The following is a 25500-nucleotide window of genomic DNA, read 5'->3' as shown; positions in this document are numbered from 1 at the left end:
TGAAGAAACGAGTAGTGATTGTATTTTTATCTTTCTTATCCGACACGTTGGGGAATCCAAGGTATAATGGGGTACACAGTTGAAAACTTTGATTAAATGTACAAAATTGATAAATAAGAGAGTTACAAATTTTTATATGAACACATTATGATGTATTAATCACAAAAATATAAGAACATTGCCATAAAATAAAACAACAATATTTTCTCACTCAAAAACAGAAATTTATATCATTTGCACGCGGCAGAATGGGGTGGTAAATACAAGTGATTACAAAAACGTATAAAATTATCGGAAATGCAGAAAATATTGGCTTGCTCGGTATTTTTTTTAGTTTAAATTGAGTATTAATGTCAAACTACAGTTTTCATGTATCGTATCCTTTTCTTGAGGCTGTTTACAAAATTCACACACGGGGAGACACTCATCATCTTCGCTATCTATTCCTGCACAAGAATCGTGTGTCCATTTTTTGCACATGGAACAAGCGACCCAACCTCCAACTGATTTTGAATATAACCCACCACAATATACACACTGACAGTCAGAACTTACCTCATAATCACTCTCGTTAGTATAGTATTCTTACTCCTTTCTTCCATTTATCTTCAGGCTCTTTCTCTCGTTTTTGAGTTCTTAATTTTATTCTCTTTCGCAAAAAGTTTTCTGTTTGCTCTTTCTTCTTTGTCAAAGTTCTTTTTTCTATTTCTCCCATTAATGACTTTTAACTCTTTTTTGTACGGCGAATCAGTTAAAACAACGTTGTTCCCCCTTTTCAGTCTCGCTCTTTTCTTGCTTTCGTTAACTTTTGACAAGAAAATCAGAATCTCAGGTGAAATATGAATTGAGGAGGTTGTGTTGTCAGTTGTCATCCAAGAGCACCCAAGATTAGAACAATTAGCCCCAATAGCTTTGTTATTCTTAGGCGGCAGTTCATTGTAACAATTCGCTGAAACCTCGTCCCCTTGATTATCCAGCCCGTTTGAGTCGTCTTTTTCAGCTGGTGTGCTAGTTGGAGGCAATTCCAATTGTTCAGATATAATAACCCCTTCATCTGACGGCCTATCACGTCCGCTGTCAGTTGTGTGTGCCGATAGGAAGTGTGCGTCTTGAATATGGATGGGTCCGTGGGCCATATTGCAGTAGCTTCGAAACCTTTAATAGCGGTTTTCATTGTTGCGCTTTAGACGAAAGCTGAACCAAAAAGCGTTGAAATTTGAAAGATAGTTACGACTTTCCCTGCGTGGCTTCGCAGCCATTTTCGAAGCTGATCACTATAACGAGGATTTATAAAACAAACATCAAGCGGCTGAAGTCTGTGAGAGCAATGTGGTGGTGAAGAAACGCCACTCTCCCTCGCGTAGTCCATAACGTCATTGTTCGTGGTATGAGCTGAGTGGCCATCTGATATAAGGAGAACTGGGACGTGCTTTGATGTCTTAGAAAATACCACTAATTGTGGAAACCATACAAAGAATGACTCTGTGGCCATCCATGCGGTGCTGTGGACCTCAGCGCAACCTCCTGCTGCCAGTCCTAACTCAAATTCTTTCTGCTTCTTCTTTCGTGGAAAAATAATCGTAGGAGGAATGTCAGCTCCGCTTGCTGACGTACTAATGAGGATGGTTGCAGTTTCGCCCCTTTCTGCAGAGGTTAACGATCGCACTGGACGGTTCCCTTTGCAAGCTGCGATGTTCGATTGGTTTTTAGCATTAACCGAGACGCCTGTTTCATCACAATTAGTTATTTGAGAAGTCATTAGTTTGTGATTGTCAGTTACATTTGTTAGCAACGAAAAAAACCTATCGACAGCTACTTTATTAAAATCAATGATTCTTGTACCAGATAATGCTTCGGGCTTGCGAACAAACCCGCATTTGCTTCTTCATTGTTTCGTGATGTAATAAAGATTTCGATTTGTTTTGCTCGAAATTTTCGAAAAGGTATCTGTAAAAACGTGCAAAAATTGAAATGGCAAAACTGTGCACCTGCCGAAATACGAGTGCGTATACTCATTTGAAAACATTTTCCTACACCGCTTCTGATACGCTAGAGGTTACCGCACAGTAAACAACAATTGTAGTTGACCGTTTGCCTGCATCGTATAAAGTACGGCCAATAAAATATTTTTGTAGGGGGGACACATCATCTCATCCTAAATGGAGAGTTCATCTATACGTGTAAAAGTAACCACTTGTGCCAGAGGGAAGTGTGTTGGGAGCCTTATTGTTCCTGTTGTATATTAACATTACAGATAATATAAGTAAGCTCACATATTTCGAAAATGATGCCGATATCGACATTGAGGTAACAAAGGTCGTGTGAAGCGATATGCACATACAGGGGATAGTAAAAATGTGACCACCTATACTTGCATCTACATGGATACTCTGCAAGTCACATTTAAGTGCATGGCAGATTGTTCATCGAACCACCTTCACAAGTCTCTATTATTCCAATCTCGCATAGCACCCGGAAAGAATGATCACCTGTGTCTTTCCATACGAGCTCTGACTTCCCTTATTTTATCGTTGTGGTCGTTTCTACCTACGTAGGTCGGTGTCAACAAAATATTTTCGCATTCGGAGGAAAAAGTTGGTGATTGGAATTTCGTGAGAAGATACTGTCGCAACGAAAAACGCTTTTCTTTTAATGATGTCCAGCCCAAATCCAGTATCATTTGTGTGACACACTCTCTCATATTTCGCGATAATAGAAAACGTGCTGCCTTTTTTTTGGACTTTCTCGATCCACTCTGTAAGTCCTATCTTGTAAGGATCCCACATCTTCCAGCAGTATTCTAAAAGAGGACGGAGAAGCGTAGTGTAGGCAGTCTCCTTTGTAGGTCTGTTACGTTTTATAAGTGTCGTGCCAATAAAACGCAGTCTTTGGTTAGCCTTAACCGCAACATTTTCTATGTGTTCTTTCCAATTTAAGTTGTTCGTTATTGTATAATAATAATGGCGTGTGACGAGGGCCTCCCATCGGGTAGCCCGTTCGCCTGGTGCAAGTCTTTCGATTTGACGCCACTTCGGCGACTTGCGCGTCGATGGGGATGAAATGATGATTAGTACAACACAACACCCAGTCCCTGAGCGGAGAAAATCTGCGACCCAGCCGGGAATCTAACCCGGTCTTTTAGGATTGACAGTCTGTCGTGCTGACCACTCAGCTACCGCGGGCGGACGTTAGTTATTGTAACACCTAGTTATTTAGTTGACTTTACGGCTTTTAGATTAGACTGCAACTTCTCTGATAGTGATTCGTCCATTCTGCTTCACCAGCAATATTGCGGGATCAGTAACGACCTGATTTGCGGATATTGCGGGCGTACCTTAACTGGCTTCTGTCTTCATTGATTAGCGGCTACCTTTGAAATGGTTGTACCACTCCTTTAGCCCTGCAGTACCCATTACTTTGTCCACAAACACACGATGGTTTCAACTTGAGAATTGCCAAGCTTGGAGCCAAATGTGATGTAAAGACGTCATTTTGCTCAGAATACTAAATCCAACGTGTACCACTTGCAAGCGTTCCAAAGTAGTGGAGAAAATCAGGTATGTGTGCTAAATATGCCTGAAAACATGAGCGCATGCGCGCCCTGATACCATTGTTGATTTCAACAATTAAAAAAGGTCGTATATTTTTTGAACAGCTCATGTATATAAGCCATCGCCAGTGATGTCGAAAGAGCAAGATACCCCTAACTACGGCAGTTGTATAGGTAGTTCGAATGGAGCGGTCTATTGTCTGACGTATCTCCATAACAGCTCCGAACCGAATACCCCAAAGTTCGACAAATGGTTCAAATGACTCTTAGCACTATGGGTCTTAACATCTATCGTCATCAGTCCTCTAGAACTTAGAACTACTTAAACCTAACTAACCTAAGGACATCACACAACACCCATCCATCACGAGGCAGACAAAATCCCTGACTCCGCCGTGAATCGAACCCGGGAACCCAGACGCGGAAAGCGAGAACGCTACCTTCACGTCAGGAATCAAGCTGAGCTCAGAAGGGCGCAAGTCCGGGGTTGTCTCTGGCTGATACTGATCTTCGGCCTGACGTGGCTGCTTGTCCTGTTCCAGGGGTTGCCCCTCAGTCTGCAAGATCCGAGCAGTCGCAGAGGGTGGTCTTACTGGTAGTTGGGAGCTCCAACGTCAGGCGCGTAATGGGACCCCTTAAGGATATGGCAGCAAGAGAGGCGAAGAAAACCAATGTGCAATCCGTGTGCATACCGGGGTGGGTCATTCCAGATGTGGAAAGGGTCCTTCCGGATGCCATGAAGGGTACAGGTTGCACCCATTTGCAGGTGGTCGCTCATGTCGGCACCAATGATGTGTGTCGCTATGGATCGGAGGAAACCCTCCCTGGCTATCTGATTTGGTGAAGACTGCCAGTCTCGCTAGCCGGATGAAAGCAGAGCTCACCATCTGCAGCATCGTCGATAGGACTGACTGCTGACCTTTGGTAAAGAGCTGAGTAAAGGGTCTGAATCAGAGGCTGAGATTGTTCTGCGACCGTGTGGGCTGCAGATTCCTCGACTTGAGCCATAGGGTGGTGGGGTTTCGGGTTCCGCTGGATAGGTCAGGAGTTAACTACACGCAACAAGCGGCTACACGGGTAGCAGGGGTTGTGTGGCGTGGGCTGGGCGGTTTTTTAGGTTAGATGGCATTGGGCAAGTACAAAAAGGGCGGCAGCCTCAACGAGTTCGGGGCAAAGCAGGACATGAGGGGACCAAGCAGCAATCGGTATTGTAATGGTAAACTGTCGAAGCTGCGTTGGTAAAGTACCGGAACTTCAAGCGCTGATAGAAAGTACCGAAGCTGAAATCGTTATAGGTACAGAAAGCTGGCTGAAACCAGAGAGAAATTCTGCCGAAATTTTTACAAAGGTACAGACAGGTAGAAAGGATAGATTGCATGCAACCGGTGGTGGAGAGTTAGTCGCTGTTAGTAGAAGTTTATCCTGTAGTGAGTTAGAAGTGGATAGTTCCTGTGAATTATTATGGGTGGAGGTTACACGCAACAGCCGAGCTAGGTTAATAATTGGCTCCTTTTACCGACCTCCCGATCCAGCAGCATTAGTGGCAGAACAACTGAGAGAAAATTTGGAATACATTTCACATCAATTTTCTCAGCAAGTTATAGTCTTAGGTAGAGATTTCAATTTACCAGATATAGACTGGGACACTCAGATGTTTAGGATGGGTCGTAGGGACAGAGCATCGAGTGACATTATACTGAGTGCGCTATCCGAAAATTACCTCGAGCAATTAAACAGAGAACCGACTCGTGGAGATAACATCTTGGACCTACTGATAACAAACAGACCCGAACTTTTCGACTCTGTATGTGCAGAACAGGGAATCAGTGATCATAAGGCTGTTGCAACATCCCTGAATATGGAAGTTAATAGGAATATAAAAAGAGGGAGGAAGGTTTACGTGTTTAGCAAGAGTAATAGAAGGCAGATTTCAGTCTACCTAACAGATCAAAACGAAAATTTCTGTTCTGACACTGACAATGTTGCGTATTTATGGAAAAAGTTCAAGGCAATCGTAAAATGCGTTTTAGACAGGTACGTGTAGAGTAAAACTGTGAGGGACGGGATAAACCCACCGTGGTTCAACAACAAAGTTAGGAAACTACTGCGAAAGCAAAGACAGCTTCGCTCCAAGTATAAACGCAGCCAAAACCTCTCAGACAAACAGAAGCTAAACGATGTCAAAGTTAGCGTAAGGAGGGCTATGCGTGAAGCGTTCAGTGAATTCGAAAGTAAAATTCTATGTACCGACTTGACAGAATATCCTAGAAAGTTCTGGTCTCACGTTAAATCAGTAAGTGGTTGGAAACAGCATGTCCAGACACTCCGGGGTGATGATGGCATTGAAACAGAGGATGACAGGCGTAAAGCTGAAATACTAAACACCTTTTTCCAAAGATGTTTCATAGAGGAAGACCGCACTGCAGTTCCTTCTCTAAATCCTAGCACAAACGAGAAAATGGCTGACATCGAAATAAGTGTCCAAGGAGTAGAAAAGCAACTGGAATCACTCAACAGAGGAAAGTCCACTGGACCTGACGGGGTACCAATTCGATTCTACACAGTACGAGAAAGAACTTGCCCTCCCTTCTAACAGCCGTGTACCGCCAGTCTCTAGGGGAACGGAAGGCTCCAAATGATTGGAAAAGAGCACAGGTAGTCCGAGTCTTCAAGAAGGGTCGTAGAGCAGATGCGCAAAACTATAGTCCTATATCTCTGACGTCGATCTGTTGTAGAATTTTAGAACATGTTTTTTGCTCGAGTATCATGTAGTTTTTGGAGACCCAGAATCTACTCTGTAGGAATCAACACGGATTCCGGAAACATCCATCGTGTGAGACCCAACTCACTTTATTTGTTCATGAGACCCAGAAAATATTAGATACAGGCTCCCAGGTAGATGCTATTTTTCTCGACTTCCGGAAGGCGTTAGATTCAGTTCCGCACTGTCGCCTGATAAGTAAAGTAAAAGCCCACGGAATATCAGACCAGCTCTGTGGCTGGATTGAAGAGTTTTAACAAACAGAACACAGCATGTTGTTATCACTGGAGAGACGTCTACAGACGTTAAAATAACCTCTGGCGTGCCACAGGGGAGTGTTATGGGACAATTACTTTTCACAATATATATAAATGACCTAGTAGATAGTGCCGGAAGTTCCATGCGGTTTTTCGCGGATGATTCTGTAGCATACACAGAAGTTGCAGCATTAGAAAATTGTAGCGAAATGCCGGAAGATCTGCAGCGGATAGGCCCTTGGTGCAGGGAGTGGCAACTGACCCTTAACATAGACAAATGTAATGTATTGCGAATACATAGAAAGAAGGATCCTTTATTGTATGATTATATGATAGCGGATCAAACACTGGTATCAGTTACTTCTGTAAAATATCTCGGAGTATGCGTGCGGAACTTTTTGAAGTGGAATGATCATATAAAATTAACTGTTGGTAAGGCGCGTACCAGGTTGAGATCCATTGCGAGAGTCCTTAGAAACTGTAGTTCATCAACAAAGGAGGTGGCTTACAAAACACTCGTTGGACCTATACTTGAGTATTGCTCATCGGTGTGGGATCCGTACCATATCGGGTTTGCGGAGGAGATAGAGAAGATTCAAAGAAGAGCGGCGCGTTTCGTCACAGGGTTATTTGGTAACCGTGATAGCGTTACGGAGATGTTTGACAAACTCAAGTGCCAGACTCTGCAAGAGAGCCGCTCTTCATCGCGGTGTAGCTTGCTCGCCAGATTTCGAGAGGGTGCGTTTCTGGATGAGGTATCGAATATATTGCTTCCCCCTACTTATACCTCCCGAGGAGATTACGAATGTAAAATTAGAGAGATTAGAGAGCACAGGGGCTTTCAGACAGTCTTTCCTCCCGCGAACCATACGCGACTGGAACAGGAAAGGGAGGTAATGACAGTGGCACGTAAAGTGCCCTCCGCCACACACCGTTGGGTGGCTTGCGTAGTATAAATGTAGATGTAGATGAGTGTGGTGCGTGATGCGGCGCTCCCCATCCCCATATACCGATCAAATCAGTCACGACTTGAACTGAGCGTGCCCGAACATTGTCCTACAAAATGATGGCCGCCTCCTGCAGAAACCGACGCCGCTTCTTTCTCTCAGTTGCTTTTCTACTTTGTAACACAGTCTGTTTCGTTTTAGAGTCCAAACCGCTTAACAGATATTGTTCCATGGAGACAGTTTGAACCCTGAGAAAGAACATAGCCCACTTTAAAAAGCAAGAAATATTTTTTTTTTTGCATCAGTGAACGTAAACTACATTAAAACTTACTATTTTGGTTGTATAACTTAAGAATTCTATAATGTATAAGTACTTCAGTAGTCGCCGCGCGGGATAGTCTCCCACGTCCGAGGCCTTTCAATATCACGTCTTCCATTCCGCTTGTAGTTCAGAATATTTTGGGGAAGTCTGGGACGTAGCATTCTCACCAGTCTTCACGATATTTTTGTATTTTTTAGTTTCTGTTGAAAATACTTAATTTTTCTCTAGTATCTTCATTCCTAATCATTTCTTGTTGTGCAGCCCTTCGAATTTCTTAGGAAACTCATCTCTGCCGTGTGATTTTTTTTGCTTTTTTTTTAACCATGTTTTCGCTTTCATAGCATAATACAGGAACCGGGACCACGTTATAGAATTTCGGAACAATCTTTTTGTACTTTATTGCCCAATATTCAGATAATAGTGTCACAGACAGCTTAGAATTAGTGTAATTTATTTTAAGTATCAGAGTAAAAATCAGATCTTACAGCGAAGCCTAAGTGAAAGATTAAGAGACCAGTTCTAAAGCAGGATTATCCAAAACTAGTTTTAAAATGACTGAGTATTTTCCTCGGAGTGCACTTATTTTCGTTTTATTACTAGAAATTTTAAAGTTGTATTCATTGCATATTTCGTTCAGGTGGTATATAGATCTTTGGAGGTCATTTCGTGAACGTGAATCATGTCATCTACAAACAGCAGCACAATCAGGTATTTCTCATTCGTTATCCCAATTCTTTTGTCTTGTCGTAGTTCCTGCTTTCATTTATGAAGAACGAAGTCAATGTAAATACTAAAAATGCTGACTTAATCTGCTCATTTAAATGTATACCGAACGAGCTGCCGCAGTGGTTAGTACATGGTATGATGATGATGATGATGATGATGATGATGATGATGTTTGGTTTTTGGGGCGCTTAACTGCACGGTTATCAGCGCCTGTACAAAGCCCCAACCTTTACACAGTCCAGTTTCGCCACCTTCACGAATGATGATGAAATGATGGCATCACAGACACCTACTTCCCGGGCGGAGAACGCAACCCAGCCGTGAATCGAACCCGGAATCCCATCACCAGCAACGCTAGCTTCTACACGACGAGGTGTCAACTAGTACACTAGACTCGCATTCGGGAGGATGACGTTTAAATCCGCATCCGGCCATCCTGATACGTTTTCCGTAACTTTCCTGAATCGCTCCAAGCAAATGCTGGGATGATTCCTTTGAAAGGGAACGGCGGACTTCTTTTACCCTTCCCTGACGCATTGCCAACTCCTGCTCCGTCTCTAATGACCTCGACATCGATAGCACATTAAATGCAATCCTCCTTCCGTCCTTCATTTAAAGGCATAGGTTTACGCAATAAGTCGGGCGTTAAAAGTTACAAACTGCGTACTCGTCTAAGGCAGCATAATTTCATGGAGCGCAAATTATCGAGACTATATTCACCGAGCATTTGTGAAAGGCAGCACGTGGCGACTTCCAACAAACTTCACACATAATTTCGAAACTTGGCGAAACTTTTTTTCCCCTCTGACATCCCTGACAGAATGATGAAAGGAAAAAGACTTTTATCACTTCTACATTTTCGCTGTTCGTGCAGTAAAGTGTCAGCATCAGGCTTGATGTTTCACTTCATTACTTCTTTACTACTCACTTTATTCGCAACACATTTGTCAGACAGTATCCACATACGTCGCCAAATGTACCTGAAAATTATAGAATTGTACAACACCTAGTTCAGTACATAAATATTGAGACGTTTTCGAAAAACTAGCTTCTCTTACAACAGAGCGTCTTCAACTGCAAAGGGTTATGTTTCTTCAGGTCAAGTTTTTAACACATTAACTGATACGGAATGTGAACGAACTTCTGAAGGTGTTTTACAAATGGGACTTCCAGTTTTGAGACAGCAATTTGGAGAGGAGAAGGGGCGGTGGTTACGCGGTCTATTTGGATCTTCAGTGTTTCCGCAAATGATGCTGTTGCCTGTAATAAAGTTCTGTTTGAAAGAAGCCACGCCCTCATAAGATTTCAGTGTAGTGCAAAGCATGACAACTTAGTTTAAATGTTCCCGAAATGTAAAATTGTTCGGTTCACAAAACGATATAACCTTATCCTACGAGTATAGTGCAGCGAGTCAAATTCGCAATCGCTCAACCCACATGAATACCTGGGTGTAAAAATTTCTAGAGATTTGAAATGGAACCGTCACATAGTCGCAGTCTTAGGGAAATACGGTGGCTGGCTGCAATTCGTTGGTAGAATTCTAGGAAAATACAATCGGTGTACAAAAGAAATTGCTTACAAATCACGCTTGCGACCCATCCCCCAATATTGCTCGAGATTCTTGGATCCTAATCAGATACAACTGCCCGGCGATACTGAATGTATACAGAGAAGGGCGGCACGAATGGTCACAGGTTTTTTGACCCGTTGGAGAATGTCACACAGTTTCTGATCAAATTGAACAGGCAGGCGCTTGGAAACAAACGTAAAATATCCAGAGAAAGTCTACTTGGAATATTTCCGGAGGAATCCTTAACTGTTGAATATAGGCGAATGGTGGTCAATGGAGGGAATGACTGCGAATGCTCGTTCGATTTGCGTTCTCTTCCGTAGGCTGCGATGCAAACTAATCCTGGTAATATTCCCGGTGTGAGATGTAGTTGGCAGCTCTGTAAATGCTGACCGGTGAGTCGCTTAAAGCCCAGGTGAAATTAATCTCGGAGGGACACATCACGCTCCCAACCGACTAAGCATATCCCCTAAGGATCGCCTAGAGCCTGTGACTAGTGCATTGAATGTAAATACGGAAAACTGCAAAAACTCACTTTTTGAACTATTTGTAATTCCATTCACTAGTTTTGTAACCTTTACAGACTCATCTTCAAATGTGGCACACAGAATTTCCGTCTCTCTGACGTGGAGACAGGGCGACAGTAACATGGTGACATGTGTCGGAAAACCAATTATTCCACTTACTGACTAACGGGCAGTTCATGGTAGACACAGACTATCCCGTGGAAGAGCAAAGTATCGCGAGGAGACCTAATTAGAAAGTTTCTAGAACTGACGTTACATGATGAAAGTAGGAATGGAATATACTTAAACCGCCTACGTATTGTAACTGTAGGAAGCGTGAAGACCAGAAGAGACTAAGCACAGCACGCACAGAGGCTTTTAAGCAGCCACAGTTCGCACGCTCCATACGTCAGTGGAGTGGGAATAAGTCCTAATAACTGGTATACTGGCAAGTTCCATCTGTCACGCAATTCACGGTCATTTATAGACTACAAATTATAAGCTGCCTATGTTTTGTTTAAATTTGGATTACAAGAAAATGGGCGTTTTGCAAAATGTCCTACATAAGTCTCCTCTTCATCAACACCACCACCATGAGTGTTCTGCCCTAGGGCAGGTCTTCACATGTAGCTCTCCATGCAGTCCCATCATTTGTTACCCTCTTGTTTTCTCACAACTATTTTCTGTTCTTACGCTGTCCATCACCTGGTATGTTCATCGTCTTCTTCTTCTTCTTCTTCTTCTTCTTCTTCTTCTTCTTGCATTCACCGTTTCCTCCATAACATCAATAAACAATCTCTTCTCATTCAGTGTCCATGCCAATTGTGTTTGCTCATCCTGCTACCTTTAAAATTTCTCTCTGTTCTCCCACTCAACACCACCTCATTTCTCACTGTGCCTGCCTATTTTATCCCCTATCAACGCACCCACATAAAAGCCTCCTGTTATGAAACGTCTCGTTGGCAATTGCTATACGTATTTTCACCTCCATATTACTTCCAATGTCGTCCATAATAGCACGTCGCAGTTATCTAAAAACACTAAATTGTTGTGTATCTTCCTGCCTAACATTATAGTTGTTCTTGCTTTTCTTGCACCTATCACCGGACATTTTGCGATTTTCTTATTATTTATCATTCCAATTTACTCACGCCTCTTGTTCAATTCTTTTAACATTTCAGTCATACTTCTTTCGCTCTCTGCCAATAACACCACATGATCCGCGAGTCTAATACATTCTGCTCTCCTAACAACAACCCGCTCCCGTCTATGTCGTTTCAAACGTTTTTGAATGACATGCTCCAAATATATTTACACACTAAGGAGAATAAACGTATCCCGGAGGACTTACCCCAGCGCGATGGAAATCGATACACGTGATGTTCATTCATGCCCAATAGTATCCGAACGACCTGAAATGAAATTCGCCTGATTCACATGCAACCCACATAGCGCAACTGTCTAGCAGGTCTCCTTATCGCTCCTTGGTACAGTCGTTTGACTATTGAAAGTGGTTCCAACAAGTCACCACGAGAAAAAACTGTTCTGTATCGCAATAACTCAAGATGCAAAGTAATACCACGATACTACAAATATCACGGAACACCTTATCACAGATAAGACTGCCCTTAAGGCTTGTAGCTCACATTTATTACAATAAATGACATACCTGACATTTTACCACTCTCATTATTATTACGTCAGATAGGTAATGCACATTGTAAATTCGTCGAATTCATGATTTACTCTTCAAAGTAACATACCGTACTTATTATTTAACACAAAATAAGATTAAAAATTAAAGGTATTCACGAGCAGCTAATTGAGAATATTTATGAACTTCAAATGACACGACGAACCGTCTCGTTCTGCATATGGATGCAAACTCAGGTCATGCAGACTAAGCAAAGATTTCGTGCCTGACGGAAACTAACAGTCACTCGTGATTAGGCATACAGAGAGAGATATACCTCGATTTTAGACTGAGCCAGTTTGCAAATGCCATCTTTAAATTACATATCGCAAGTATTTTTGCCGGACGCGAATTTATTGTCCCTGTAACGAACGACGAGAGATGTTGAATCTTGGTTCTTAACAAGTAACTTACGTGAATTGCCGTGAGGTAAGGCTTTGTATTGGGCTGGGATTCGAACTCGGAACTTAATCGGATAGATATCGACGCACAATCAACTGTGACATTTCGGATTTTCTCGGCAGTAGCTAGATGTTTTAACTGAAATGACGAGACGAAACATTAATTTTTTTCCTTCCCAAGACCCCAACCCGGCATCTATCGCTGTTATATTCTAGAGAAAACGAACGTTAAATATGGGTTTGTTGCACCAGCAGCGACATGTGAGCGTGTTGGAACTAGAAATAATATGACGAAGAGTTCGGTGCTCTTTGGGAATACAGCTCCACACATCATATCGCTTTTGACTACACACAAAGATACGTCAGCTTCCGAATTTTTGTCCAGCTCGGACTAAGATCTTGAACTTACAGTGATCTCGCAAATAGTTCTGTGTCTCACTGGGTGTCAAAAACGTCACATATCGTTAGTGTTGACAACGAATGAAAATACATTAAACATTAAAATAATTATCCACCAGCAGATAGGTGTTCTCATGCTAGAGCTTGATAATACATAATGAAATCTATAGTGCCGGGCCAGGATTCGAACCCATTCACGCGCAGTATGTGGAGACGTTGAGGAATCTGCAGTTCTGAACAAACAACAAATAGTAGCCGTGCTGTATTCTCACGAAGGGATCAAATTCAGCGTTAAGTACGGTCTAAGTTGCATTCCCAGTTCAGAACCGATTTTATCGACATACAGAAGCTCAGATAAAATATGGACTGAATGTCCTGTGAGCCTACATAGCGTTTGTTTCGTCACTAGAAATAAATAACAAGTATAAGAAAGGTTTCTACGTGTCGCCGCTCCAGTCTTTATTGTGATTCATCCTAACGTCTACTTTGTAGAAAAGGAATATCATTTTTTATGTCAATTTCAGACCACAATGTCATTATATCTTCTTCACTTGGTGTAGCCAGAAGAGAATGGAATCTGTCTCTTCTTATCTAAAATCATTGACAGAAGTTGGAATCGAACCCAGTCCATAGATATTCAAGCATATTATAAGTATGTGGCTCATTTTTCTATCGTAACGCCGTTGCACCACACTGGATGAGAATTGACACACAGGCTTCCTGTAGTAATTTGCAGCAGGTTCAGTAAATTCATTTACTTGGTTGACCGAATCACAATGAACTAGCTGCCTCGACTACCCAGTGCATAAATTCGACCGAAATAAAATCACGTACCTGCCACCTACACAGAACAGCCAACAGTGTAGGATGCATAAATTTGAAAAGGAAGTGTTTCTTTCCACTTGAGCTACTGTATTGCGCCATCTCTTTGTTGAAAACGTCGTGCAGTACAAATGTCGCATTTCATAAGTAAAGTTTTGTATTCCTAGAAACCCAAAATTTGCTTGTCAGCGGCGGGAAGAGGAGTTACCCGTTGTGCAGCATTGTAAGTTTTCACCATTGAACTATGAGCCGAAAGTATTTTTTTGCGATTTCCTTATCGATGTTTTATCTGACTGTTAGTAGCTCTTTCACAGAAGGGATAAAAACGTTACAGTCAGTGAGACTGGAAGTGCGAACCATAACAGATGCTATTTCTCAGGTCAGCGCATTACCATAGAGCTGGCGTAGAAGTACGTGTCTTAGCTTACTCTTACGAGTTCGATAATGTCTAGCACTCGTAAACCGCTATTTAAAGGACGAGATTAGTTGCGATTTCCACGTGCAACGACTTTCCTGGGCTGAAAACCGTAAATTTACAATCTTTTGTTACACGTAAAGCGATAATAAATCAGATTATTCAATGGAAATGACAGGTAAAATCAAGTGAACTTTGAGGATAAATTCCGTGCACACCAGGAAGCAACTGGTCGATCACAGAGTTGCCAAACATACGTTGCCTTGTTGTCAAATCTCAGTTACAGTACCAGCAGAAAGAAGACGAACCGATGTGATGGTACAGCGGTCTGGGAAGTGACCATAGCTGGTGTCTCCAAGTCGCGGTTGCTACGGCCTGGAATACGTAATGCGTCTGATTCGCATTTCTGTAACTAGGTTTAGGGACTGGAGCGTGGTTACTAATAATACTCGGAACTGACTGAAAACTAAGCATCATATATCAGTAACTCTCACAGTTATTTTTATATTTATTTCGTAAGTGTACTAAAAACTAAGAAGCTCATTCAGAGACGTTTTCATGCCTCGCCGATAGTCGAGCAAAACAAACAAATAAAGAAAAAAAGAATGTGTGTGTGTATGATAGAGAGAGAGAGAGAGAGAGAGAGAGAAATCAAAAAGAATGAGAGAGAGTAAGAAATTGTTGTAAAGAAATTGAATCATGGTATGTAAAGAAATCTTTCATTAAAATTACACGTTACACGTCATTACGAAATATCGTATTCATGATCTATGAAACAAGAATTGATCTAATGTAATCTAATCATATCATATTGATGGCTATCCATGAAGAGTCATGAATTACCGAAATTTTTGCCAATACCAGTAATGAAATCTAAACTTGAAAATAAAAGACGACAATTTTTTTAATAAACCGGGACTCCTAACAAGACAATTTCGTCCCTGTTAACTAACCACGAAAGATGTCTGATATACCTCCATGCTCAAGTAACAAAGAGCGCATGCATTTAAAGATTAAGTGCATGATGTGAAGTTATATGACGGAGATACGAACCCAACACGTAATCGTATTGTTAATTAAGTAAAATCAAATTTACGTATCGGTTTTTCTTACCAGCTGCTAGGTGTTTGAATCTAAACTAAGGATACAAACTTTTGTACCTAAGCGACAATCTAACTACACGCCTACCGTGCATCCACAAATATAGCTTAAATATCAGTTGCTTACTCACCAACGGTAAGGTGTGTGCGTGTTTGACAAGAAATAATGACACCTATTGCGATTGTTGGCAACACATGAATAGACATTAAAAGCGCACGTTGGTTTTCACTAGCGGGACGGTGTGCACGTTATAGGGCTTGAACTGAAACTATCAATATTTTTGTATTGGATCAGGATTCGGACCCACATACTTACCTTTGGAGGAGACCTAGAGAAGGTTGCAGTCTTGCGAAAAGGGACGAAATGGTTGAACTATAATGTCCCGAGAGATTCAGATCCTCGAAAGAGGAGAAACGAATTCGAATCACAGTCCAGCACCAAATTTTTCAACGTCTCTAGTTCAATCAATTACAAGTAAAATAAGAGCCCCATCCTTTAAATGGCTATCGGTTCATAAAATAAAATAAAATTTTCTAATGTAAGTAAGTTTACTGGCGACTGTATTTCTGTTTACGATGACTTCCGCTATGTCATTTCCCAACGTAACCTGGCTCTGCCCAGTTGTTAATGATGGAACGTGATTTGTATTGCGAATTCTGGATTATAACGTCTTTCTTTTGAGGTTACCAGACGCAAAGTAAATCTGTTTGTGCTTCTTAAAAGTAAATGTCTGAACCCACGCATTGCTCCTGTGATAGTTCCACCAGGCCACTGTGCCCACATTTCCCAGCCCCAGGAGTGAGCTGCAACGGATGATGTGCTGAGCTTACAAAAGTAGTCACGGTGGATAAAACGCGAGTCTATTAAATGTTTAAGTAGAAACAAGCTTCTGACGCGGAGATTATGCTATTCTCATGTCATCAGGATGTAGAGACCCTTGTAGGCATCATAGGCTCGATGTGAAGCCATTTTGAAATGTTCACAAATTCAGATATTTTCTTAGTTCGTGAAGATCCACTGGGAAGTGTGAAGTTACCGGATAATTGGATTATTACCGTCATTATTACTATCATTTTCTTCATGCCGCTGCTGGAACACTGTACTTGAATATCAGTTCGTGCCTTTTGGTCACTATACAAGTAGTTTCCCAAGAAGAGGTTCTTTCTCTGTCTACAGAATTCTTTTCATGTTAATATCTATGAGTAATTACTCATAGATTACATTAAAACTAAAGTAATCGATGAAGACGTTACTTGATAACAATAACGCTCTGCCTTTCTTCTATTACTTGCGCCTAGAAATGGCTGTCGAGTACTGCCAAACCAAAAGCCAAGAGATCTTACTGCCTGCCGATATACGCCGCTGGCAATTTTTCCATATGATTTGGTCGACGTGACCTGTTTCAAGTTGTGTATGACAGAGAATGTTTTAGAAAATCAATTGTTTTCCTTTGCAATAAAGAAAAAGATTTTCATTCTAAGCTATCCAAGTTCAAAATTTTTGGAATATTAGTTCCAGTTTAATATTCGCTTCTATAATGTAGGAAAGTATTTCGCACTTGCAAAACTCGGATCCGGCCCACTGACCTTACACTCAGCCGCCGGCCATAAATTCTGGCTCAGAGTGACACCAGATTAAGTAACCTAATTTAGCGAAGATTATTTGCCAGTGCTCTCTCTCACCGGAAAATACGCAGTTCTCTCATTAATTGGGCTCCATTAGTACACTGTAACAGTAATTTCTGTGTGTCTGCAATGCATACGGATTGTGGAATTTAGCGGTGCTCTCTCTTCCACTTCTTTATACAATATGACTGACCTAAACGGGCCCTTTATCGTTACAGGCCCTGAGTAGTGCTACATCATACTGACAACAGTAATGTTCTTATACTGACAATCTGACTGGTCGTTTTACCTGATTTTGTAATCATTTAAATAAGACAACATGACCTTCCAGTGGGAGACATTTCGTTCTCCCTTTTCCTTCTGTGACATTTTTCCGTAATCTATTTGCCTTCCAATCAGCGAAATGCGGTAGAGTACGGCCGGTAAACGATTTACAAATCACGATTTAGTCCCGTTAAGACGGTTTCTTCAAACATTGTCGTTGCTAAAGGAATTTACTTTCGTCTTAAATCGTCTCAAGCAGCAACGTTCACAGACATCCCAAATACGTAAAGGCTCATTATCCTGGTACGAAGTTTGTAAAACAAACTTCCCACAGTTTGTGTCAGGTTGATCTTTTCGTCTGATAGCACTGCCTAAGTATCACAAGTAGTGTCCCTGTAGCTGTGGGAATCATTGGTTAATAACGAGTTTAACACCAATGGGTATAGTATTGCTAAACATTCAAATTAATTATCAACCCAAGTCTGAGTTTATCCACAGACTGTAGCGATTTTATAATACTGAAGCTAGACTTTGTATCCTTGTCCTCCTTGAGTGGGCATTGGAATGCGTTTGCACACACGAACACAACACTATGAATACTTCGAACGCCATAGTTAACGTTGCTCTCATAAACTACTTTTGTTATTTTAATTCTTCTAGGTGTTCAGGATGCAATATGTGTTGTAGATACAGCCTTAGAGCAAAACATTGACCGCCGAGCCGTCGACATAAGGTGGACAACACAGTCGTGCTCCTCTCAGGATACTGTGTCCGGCAGTAAGTTCGATCTGCAACATTGTAGACTGCGGCACCTCCCAGAGGAAGTCTTGAGTTCAGTCTTAGTACATTATTCTTGACTAAGGCCGTAGTCTTGAGGTAAAACGTGAGACTAGCTAATATGACGTCTGGCGACCGGAAGCAGACAACGACAAAATTTTTATCGCCCCTTTCCTCCCGGTGCTGAAGCTATGCGTGTAATTCAAGCGAATCTACAATATATTTCGCTTTGTGTCACACTGGTAATAATAGTTTGGTTCAACAATGTTTTAGCGAAAGATTTCTTTACCGAGCATCTGCCTCTGAACACCGCATGCGTCTGAGTTCTCTGGGACCCGTTTGCTGCCTACCGGCGGGGGCTGAGGCACTGCCCTGCCTTCTGCCGACAACATCTGCTCCACTCCACACTCTCAACCATGTAAAATGCTTTAATGTTGTTGAGTAGTGACCCATAAAATCTGTCTACGATTTGTGTTTCACTCTTGATAGCAAAGGAGGATCAAAACCGTTTTTATTTGATGATTATTTTATTACATTAGAATGCAGTACATCAATGTGACACAGAATTAATTTCATTGTTTCTGATCCAGTGCGCTATAATTAAAGCGTCCCATTCTGTTCTTTTCCTTGCACAGGAGATTCTTCAAATAATTTATTATTGTCATGGATTCATATGTGTTACTCAAGGCACAGGGAGTAAATGCAATGTAATGTTTGGTTTCTTTCTTTGATTTTCTATGGTAAATGGATGAAAAAGATTGCGTCAATTCCTATCAGAACCTGCTCTATAGCTACTAAGGCAAATTGCTTCTTTTGAGGTCCATAAATTAATTAATGGAGAATGTCTGCAGGGAAGTTTAGCATAGAGTAATCAAGAGGCTCATTTCCTTCATACTTATCACCCTGGCATGTGAGTCTTAAGTGAAGCTCAATATTGAAATTCGTATCGTTGATGGTCGATTCGAATTTCTTCAGAGACGCTGGTATTGCGAAGCAGCTTGGAAGTCAGAACGCCATGATCTATGACGATTAACACAACTTACTGAGTCGAGCTACCAAGAAGATTTGATGTGTAAAGGTTTTCTTCCGATTTCGATACAGAATTTTTTCTGGAAATTCGCAGCTCCTTAAAAAAAAAGCTCGCACACGATGGTCCCTACCTCAGTTGGAACTGACGACTGATTGAGCCCTTCTGACACGAGACATGGGCGGTACCACCGGGTTACAGACACACTGCTACCTTTGCACCACTCTCATCATGGTATTGGTCGCTCAGCCTCATAACGCATCGTGAAAGATAATGAAAGTTACCACTTATGTGAAGAATAGCATTTCTTTAGCCAAAAAATTGAATTTTCTGCCTCAGTATCTTAGTTTACGTAAGGATTATACAGCATGAGCCATTCAAATGGAAAGGTAATATCAAGTAAATTTAGTGAGCCAATTCAGTACCATAGGCGGAAGTGATTGCATTGTCACAGTGTAGCCTAATGTTTGTGACGATGTTGCCAAATCTCAGGTGTGCTAGGAACAGCTGTGTAGCGGTATGCGTGGAGAATCCCCTGCTCGTGTCTTACGGGGATATGGAGAGGAACCGCAGGGTTTGGTTAGGATGCAGCGTTTTCTCCTAGCAGTTGTGTCAAACATTAAGGTGTATAATCTTCCATCACGATTACAGTTTCCTACAAAATATATACAAATAAAACACTTACCTTGTTTCTTTCCGACAAAAGATTATTTCAGTACGATAAAAAGTTTTTGGAAATCTCTTATGCCCACCTGTCACCAAAGTAAGATAAACACTTTGCACCTCGAAATCGATTGCATGTATGTGCAGTCTTGTGATGCTTAAATAACGCTCAAAGGACATTTAGTCCATATTTTATCTGAGCTTCTGTATGTCGATAAAATCGGTTCTGAACTGGGAATGCAACTTAGACCGTACTTAACGCTCAATTTGATCCCTTCGTGAGAATACAGCACGGCTACTATTTGTTGTTTGTTCAGAACTGCAGATTCCTCAACATCTCCACATACTGCGCGTGAATGGGTTCGAATCCTGGCCCGGCACTATAGATTTCATTATGTATTATCAAGCTCTAGCATGAGAACACCTATCTGCTGGTGGATAATTATTTTAATGTTTAATGTATTTTCATTCGTTGTCAACACTAACGATATGTGACGTTTTGACACCCAGTGAGACACAGGACTATTTGCGAGATCACTGTAAGTTCAAGATGTTAGGCCGAGCTGGACAAAAATTCGGAAGCTGACGTATCTTTGTGTGTAGTCAAAAGCGATATGATGTGTGGAGCTGTATTCCCAGTGAGCACTGAATTCTTCGTCATATTATTTCTAGTTCCAACACGCTCACATGTCGCTGCTGGTGCAACAAACCCATATTTAACGTTCGTTTTCTCTAGAATATAACAGCGATAGATGCCGGGTTGGAGTCTTGGGAAGGAAAAAAATGTATGTTTCTTCTCGTCATTTCAGTTAAAACATCTAGCTACTGCCGAGAAAATCCGAAATGTCACAGTTGATTGTGCGTCGATATCTATTCGATTAAGTTCCGAGTTCGAATCCCAGCCCAGTACAAAGCCTTACCTCACGGCAATTCAAGTAAGTTACTTGTTAAGAACCAAGATTCAACATCTCTCGTCGTTCGTTAACAGGGACAATAGGTGCTGGGTAGGAATTCGCGTCCGGCAAAAATACTTGCGCTATGTAATTTAAAGTTGGTATTTGCAAACTGGCTCAGTCTAAAATCGAGGTATATCTCTCTCTGTATGCCTAATCACGAGTGACTGTTAGTTTCCGTCAGGCACGAAATCTTTGCTTAGTCTGCATGACCTGAGTTTGCATCCATATGCAGAACGAGACGGTTCGTCGTGTCATTTGAAGTTCATAAATATTCTCAATTAGCTGCTCGTGAATACCTTTAATTTTTAATCTTATTTTGTGTTAAATAATAAGTACGGTATGTTACTTTGAAGAGTAAATCATGAATTCGACGAATTTACAATGTGCATTACCTATCTGACGTAATAATAATGAGAGTGGTAAAATGTCAGGTATGTCATTTATTGTAATAAATGTGAGCTACAAGCCTTAAGGGCAGTCTTATCTGTGATAAGGTGTTCCGTGATATTTGTAGTATCGTGGTATTACTTTACATCTTGAGTTATTGCGATACAGAACAGTGTTTTCTTGTGGTGATTTGTTGGAACCATTTTCAATAGTCAAACGACTGTACCAAGGAGCGATAAGGGGACCTGCTAGACAGTTGCGTTATGTGGGTTGCATGTGAATCAGGCGAAATTCAATTCGGGCGTTAGGATAGTTTTGAGCATGACTGTACGTGTAGGGGCAAATGAATGATTAGAGTTGAAGAAAAACTGGATGATTAATTCAAGACAAAGAGATTCACAAATTGATAAGTCGATAATGTGTTGGGCCACCTCTGGCAGTTACTAGGCTTGACATTGACTTATAAAGTTAGTGGATACCCTCCTGATGGATATGGTACCAAATTCAGTTCAGTTGGTTCATTACATCGCCAAAATCGCGACCTGCTTTAAAGAACCTGCCCATTGTGCTCCAAATGTTCAAAATTGGTGAGATATATGGCTATCTTGCTGAGCAATGTATTGCCTTGCATGTACAAACACGTAGATACGATCTCCGTGTGTGGTGCGTAAATTGTCGGCAGGCACCTCACTTAGTGTCCCGAGCAGAGTTCAAGCCGCCATAGAGACAAAGGTTGGACACACTGCATATTAATGTCCACTAATAGGTGTCTGTACACTCATTGATAGGATAGTGTATTTCGAAATGTTAGCAGATAAAGCTTACGTGGGGCGAGTCGTAGAATCTCTAAAAAGAGACACCTCTGGCAACACTAGTTGAAAGTGGCCTTCAAACTAGCCGTGCTGCGCTCTCTACCTCCGGCTATTCTCGTGGCCGTCAGAGCGGCCGTAGCCGAGACGCCCCCTGGGTAAACGCTACGGACGTCTGCAGTCGCGCCTCACGATCTGTCACAAATTATGGAATGTATTCGCAGATACCAATTGTAACACGACAACGGCTATACAGTTTGATGGAAACGTACAGGATGTTCTGAAATTCCCATCACTACCTGCTAGAATTTGTAGAGGGGACTGAGTACATAATACTCATATTTGGTAAGGCTGTCACATTGACAAGTAATTTGTTACACTGTGGAATCAAAGAAATATCGTTTATGGCCCCCGCGAGCACGCAGAAGTGCCTCAACACGCCGTGGCATGGACTCTACTGATGGCTGAAGTCGCGCAGCAGGGAACTGACACCATGAAACCTGCAGAGCTGCCCATAAATCCGTAACAGTAAGAGGGAGCAGAGATCTCCTCTGATCAACACTTTGCAAGGCATTCCAGATATGGTAGTTAATGCTATAAAATTTACTAGAGACGTACAGTATGTTTGGGGAGTTTGGTGGCCAGCGAAAGTGTTTAAGCTCGGAAGAGTGTTCCTGCAGCCACTCTGTAGCTATTGTGGTTGTGTGGGCCGCTCCTTTGTCCTGCTGGAATTACCCACTTCCGTCGGAATCCACAATGGACACGAATGGATGCAGGTGATTAGACAGAATGTATCTAGACGTGTCAGGGATCCCACATAACTCCGAATGCGCACGCTCTACAACGTCACAGAGCCTCCACCAGCTTGAACAGTTTCCAGCTGACATGCAGGGTCCATGGAGTCATGATGTCGTATTCATACCCATACACTTCCATACTGTATATACATTTTGAAATGAGACACGTCCAACCAGGCAATATGTTTCGAGTCATCAACAGTCCAATGTTCGTACCGATGGGCCCAAATGAGGCGTAAAGCTTTGTGCTGTGCAGCGAGCAAGGGTACACGAGTGGGCCTTCGGCTCTGAAAGCCCATGTAGATGATGTTTCCATGAATGGTTCGCATGCTGATACTTGTTGATGGTCAAGCATTGAAATTTTCAGTTATTTTCGGAAGGGTTGCACTTTCGCCACTCTGAACGATTCTCTTCAGATTCCATTCTTGCAGGATTTTTTTTCTGGCCGCAGAGATGTTGGAGATTTATTGTTTTACTGGATTGCTGATATTCAGGGTGCCCTCGTGAAATGGTCGTACAGGAAAATCCCCACTTCATCGCTACCTCGTAGATGCTGTGTCCCATCGGTCTTGCGCCAAGTATAAAACCACGTTCAAAGTCATTTAAATCTTGATAACCTGCCATTGTAGCAGCAGTAACCGATCTAACAACTACGGTAGACACATGTCTTACATAGGCGTTGCCGGCGGCAGCACCATATTAAGCCTGTTTACATATCTCTGTGTTTGAATACGCATTATTATAATAGTTTCTTTGGCATTTCAGTGTAGATGTGGCCGAGTACATCTATTGTTCTACAGTTTCACTCTTTAATAACCAAAGAATCAAAAAAATCGGTCTTCAGAGACACTGGTTTTACAGGAGGGCCTTTTCCAATTTGAAATTAGAATGATATTATTTCCTTCAGCTGCTGACGGGCGTTGATAGATATCAACGAAGACAGGTGAAAATGTGTGCCCCGACCGGAACTTGAACCAGGGATCTCCTGCTTACATGGCAGTCGATCTATCCATCTGAGCCACCGACGGCACAGAGGATAGCGAGACTACAGGAATTATCTCGCGCACGCCTCCCGCGAGACCCACTTTCTCACCTATGTATGACCACACACTACATTCGTAGCGTCCTTTCGGACATGTCCGAAAGAACAGACACCATATCCATATAAATATATTTTCCAATTCGCGTGCGCTGCGTCTCCACGGGCACCACACACGCACCTGATGACGTTGAAGGCACCCTTACTCGAAGACGTTGTGCAATGGTAACGAAAAGCGTGTGGGGAGGAGTCAGACGCTGTGGACAACGATCTTGATAAACGCGACCAGCAGCTCTTCCAGTACTGTGAGCTTCGCCACACAGAATACTCGTGTCGGTATATTCGGCAAAAGTGTACTCAGCAATGTTCCTCTAACACTCACAGAGAAACATGAACGAGACTCGAACCAGGTCAGAGAGGAGACAGCTGTCAAATGACATCATACGATCCGACGTAAGTAACCCCCCTCCCCCCCCCCCCCCCCAGTGATTATAACCCTGTTGCATACCACATTAGCGAAGGTGTATTCATACGGCTGTAGCACGGATATACCTTTCCATACATGGGCTCCTCTTCAAAATATCATTACTCATTTCCCTAGAAGTTTTTAACGTGATTTTGGAACATCCTGTATCTCTCCAGTAACTATACAGCTGTTTCCAGAATTAGTTCCCTCTGGAGCGGAGTGTGCGCCGATATGAAACTTCCCGGCAGATTAAAACTCTTTGCGAGACCAAGATTCGAACTCGCTACCTTTGCCTTTCATGGGCAAGTGCTCTACCATCTGAGCTACCCAAACACGACTCACGCCCCGTCTAAACAGCTTTACTTCTGCAGTACCTCGTCTCCTACCTACAGCTGTTGTACCACATTCGAAATATACGGATGTATTTCAGAATTTCGGCGTAATGCTACTTCGCAGAAACATGGCTGAATTTTCCTGTATATTGTTATCATTAAAACCAAGCACCGTCTCTGTCTCCATATCAAAAAGTATTAGGTAATATTTTCATCATTTCTAGCACTATTAAAGTTGGTAGGTGTAGGAAAAAATACTACTATCATTCTGAAAATATCGTTGAGAAGCGATAGAATTCCTACAAACAAATTTAAGAAAATCATTTTGGGTACTAGGCCATGTCATTATACAACAGTGAAACAACTAAAATAACGACATTTCGACCATCATTTGAACGATCCTCTTCAGAGCGAATAAATGCCACGAAATTTCAAATCAGCAGCAGCGAAATGAAAGGTCGATTTGGAAACAATTTCTATTTCTTCTTTCTTATCTTCTATTAATTTCCCAAATATCTCGTTCGTTTCGTATGTTGCTTTCTTTATACAAGGTGTTCAACATTTCTAGAGCTTGCAATTTTACCTAGTAACTCATGCATGCAAACGTCATCTAACGAGGCTACAGAGCATCAAAATACAGGCACCAGCCCCGGCGAATGTATGTAAGTAGAGTGTGATGCCGTGATTATTTATCAATTTGATCATGTATCATGTTCCGGAAGTTACAAGGGAATATCGTTATCATACCTCTGACGGCGGAATACAAGTACTGGTACTGTTGTTGCTAACTTTCATAGGTGGTAGTATGGATCAAAGTAAGAAAAAAATGTCCGGTAAACATGGGCTACAAAATGCATACCTGAGGCGCTATGAGCACTTGTTCAACAG

The sequence above is a fragment of the Schistocerca gregaria genome, chromosome 11, assembly GCF_023897955.1.
Source record: "Schistocerca gregaria isolate iqSchGreg1 chromosome 11, iqSchGreg1.2, whole genome shotgun sequence".
Classification (NCBI taxonomy): Eukaryota; Metazoa; Arthropoda; class Insecta; order Orthoptera; family Acrididae; genus Schistocerca; species Schistocerca gregaria.
The sequence above is the reverse complement of the archived record's forward strand: the minus strand, read 5'-3'. Positions refer to the sequence as shown.